The 3,463-nt window shown below is 48.4% G+C and overlaps 1 pseudogene; it reads left to right on the top strand.

Annotated features, from left to right (window-relative positions):
• Nucleotides 1-1,285: 1,285 nt before the first annotated feature.
• Nucleotides 1,286-3,463, top strand: part of LOC119339580 — a 4,804-nt pseudogene continuing 2,626 nt past the window's right edge.

Genomic DNA, 3,463 nt, shown 5'->3' with positions numbered 1-3,463 from the left:
CGATGCCGCCACCTTCCGCCTCTCGAAGCCCGACGACGACGACCATGACGATGGAGGAGGAGACGCCGGTAAGCCTGGCATGGCCTATATATGAGGTCACCATCAAGTATAGAGTAGTCTAAGTTTTTTTTTTGTTAAGATTTTTAGCTCATCGGATGAAATATCGTTAGGTTTTATGTAAAAAGCATCCTAGTTTAAATGAACTTCGTTCGGTTTATATGAAATCCATTGTGTTTGCATGATTTTTGTCCGGTTAGTTCGAAAAGTTGTTGAAACATATGCAGGCAGCGTTAGATAGCCGTCTCCCGCATCTGTGTCGACGGATTGGTCCCCCCTTGTTCATGGGCGGATGTAGGAGAAAAATTTACGGGTTGCCGTTGAAGATGCGCTAATTGATGTTTTCTTACATATGTTTTAAAGTTAGGAAGCAACAACTATCCTTTTTATTTCGAAATTGAAATAGTCCCTTTTGATCCAAATTAATTGACCCAACCTCTATACAGGACAGAATGATATAGAGGTAGCGTCAATTAATTCGAATCGAGAAAGTAGTTTTTCCAAAAAAGTTAAAATAGTTTATGTGGTGTGTTAAAGAAGGACTCATATAGGCCAACGATAGGATGTGCGACAGGTAGAGCAACCGGCCAAAGGACATGAATTTGGTTGGGACGAATCTGTATGAAGCAAAAATGCTAGTGACTCATTTGATTCAAAAGAAATTCATAGGATCTTTAGAGGGTTAAAACCCTTAGGAATTTTTCCTACATTGGTCGTTTGATTCATATATATGACTGAATTCTATGGGAATTTTTCCTATGAAATCATGCGTACTACATTTCATTGAAAATCTAGCATCCACTAGAATCTTTTTTTACTTTCTTTGTTTTTTATGGCATCAAACACTTTGCGCTAATCATGTGAGATTCAAGTGAACATGCTACCTCAATCCTTTATTTTTCCTATTCCCGCGTATTGAGAATCCTACAAAATAAAGAGGGCCTAGACTTATGGGAAATCCCCTAGGGATGGATGTTACGGGGTTGAAGTTGAATGGTCCATGAACTGGATGCGGAAGAAAATGTGGCGTCGCCCTTTCTTCCGAAGATATTCTACCGTGTCATACGGTTTTTCTCCGGAAAAGGCCAAGGCCAAACAATCAAGTCACTCTGGGTGGTCAGAGGCCGTAGCTCAACCACGCGTTCGAGTGTTCCACATTGCAGGAGTTGACTGGTCGAGACGAGCGGATTAAAAGTATCCCGGTTCGCCATAGCCATCAGCCGTTGCCATGCCGACCGTGACGGCGTCCTCCCCAGCGCCCGCACTCGCGCTCCTCCTCCTCGCGGCAAGCATAGCAGCATCCCAAGCGGGTGTAATAACCTGCGGCGACTTCCGTGCAGCTTCTCCCTCCCCAGCACCGGCACCACTGACGTCATCCACCACCAACAACAACAGCGCGTTCCACGCAAATGTCCTCACCCTCCTGAACGCCCTGCCTGAGGCGGTGGCGCCCACGGGATTCGCTTCCCTCTCTTTGGGCGCTGGCCATGACCGCGCCTTTGACCGCGGCCTTTGCGGCGGAGGTACCAACCAGTCCACGTGCCTCGCGTGCCTGCAAGTAGCCGTCCGCGACTTCGGCGGCAGGTGCGCCTCCAGCCAGAGCGCAGCAGCGTTGTACAGAAAGTGCTACATCAGCTACGCCGACACCAACGACACCAAGGGGTGGTGGTACCAGAAGCACTTCCTCGAGGTGCTGTACGACATCCTGAGATGGTCCGACCCGAGCATCTTGGAGCCGGCTTACGAAGCGCTGACGAGCCGCTTAGTGGCCGGGGCGGCCAGCTCGGCACGGATGTTCGCCACCAGTGAGGCCAGTGGCGGAGCTAGAAGCGGCTTACGGCTGGGGCTGTGCTATGTTAAGTGACAAACTTCTATGATTTTCTACACTTTATATGAAGGAATTACAAAGGATGTTGTTACTAGGCCTGGGGCTATAGCCCTAGCTGTCCCAGGTCTATTTCCGCCACTGAGTGAGGCGGAGTACTACAACGGCGCCGACCCAAACGGGACGTTGTACAGACTCGTGCAGTGCACGAGGGACCTCAGCGCTACGGAGTGCAAGATGTGCCTGCGGGCGCTGGTGCCGGCGCTGTCAATGTGCTGCCTCGGATATCAAGGAGGGGTGTCGTGGAACTTCAACTGCCTCCTGCAGGTTGAGATATACCCCTTCTACGACACGCCTCCTTTGGCCGCCCCGCCGCCGTGGTCGGTCCCCTCGCTGCCGTCCGCTGGAGAAAGGCACGGTGAGTCCATATTTGGCAAGAATGGCATGCAGAAGTGCCATCGCCACGGTTCCAAGCCGCACTTAGTTTCCCTGCATGTACAAGTGTGCACCACAATTTGTCTACTTTGTGTCTCTCTTCTACTCCAGTTTCTAGTAGTAGCAGTTTATTTCGTAGTAGTGGCGCTAATTTTCGGTTGTTCTCTCTAGCTCCAGCTAAAACTTGTAATGGCTGCCGCTGTAGCTCTGCTGGATTTGTTGCTTGGTTAGTCACATTTCTTTTGTTGCTTTTTTCTTTGTAAGTGAATTGGTGCTTATAGCTCGTGGTTTGGTTTCTCTTGATGGAAATCGGAAGGGGGAGCCCTTCTTTTCTTCCAAAAAAAAATTTGTCTTTGTGTATAACATGGTTTGCACTTTACCGAAAAAGGCTTTCGCCCCGCTTTGTATAACATGGTTTGCACTTTCACTGATATATCGATGAAATTCATTGAATTTCAGTAATTTTAGTAGATACTGGAATATTTACATTTTGGCCAACATATTTCAGCAATTTCAGTAGCACACTGGAATCAAATATTTCTCAAAAATAATTGTGAAAATTTCAAAAGAATAAATTAAACATGGGCAAATGGTTGCCTCATTTCATTGATTAAGAGGAAGGTTTTCGATTACGATACTCGCCCGAGGGCACAAGAACAGGATGCTGCCATGTGGCGATATCTGCCGATGGCAACCTCGGCATACATGCCCGGACGCCTTCAAACGGATGCTAACGTCTCTTTTTATTGACCGACGGCCAATGAAAACTCTCGGCTTTAGCATTTATGCCGACTGCTTTTCTAGGCCGAAGGCTAGCCGGCTAGCTGTCGAGGAAATCGAAGACGACGGCCCTATGCCAAGCGTAGCCATCGACATAGGGGTATGATGAGGGTTTTTGGCCTCCCCAACATAAAATGATTCGTGTAGTGTCGGAGCCTTAGTGCTCTCGCAACTTTGTCGATGTTGAGGATCCCCAATCCTCCGAGAGCAGTTGGTCGGCAGACTAGCTCCCATTTAACTTCGCACTCCCCCCTGAAACCTTGTCCGTTGCTGCCCAAAGGAAGGATCGTTGAATTTGTTGTTCCCTTCGGTATTAGAGGAGTGAGCTGGTAAATTTTGATCCAAGTGTAGCAGCCGGTGGAGGTA

This window comes from Triticum dicoccoides, chromosome 7B (assembly GCF_002162155.2).
Source record: "Triticum dicoccoides isolate Atlit2015 ecotype Zavitan chromosome 7B, WEW_v2.0, whole genome shotgun sequence".
NCBI lineage: Eukaryota > Viridiplantae > Streptophyta > Magnoliopsida > Poales > Poaceae > Triticum > Triticum dicoccoides.
This window is presented reverse-complemented; position numbering and strand designations above follow the sequence as displayed.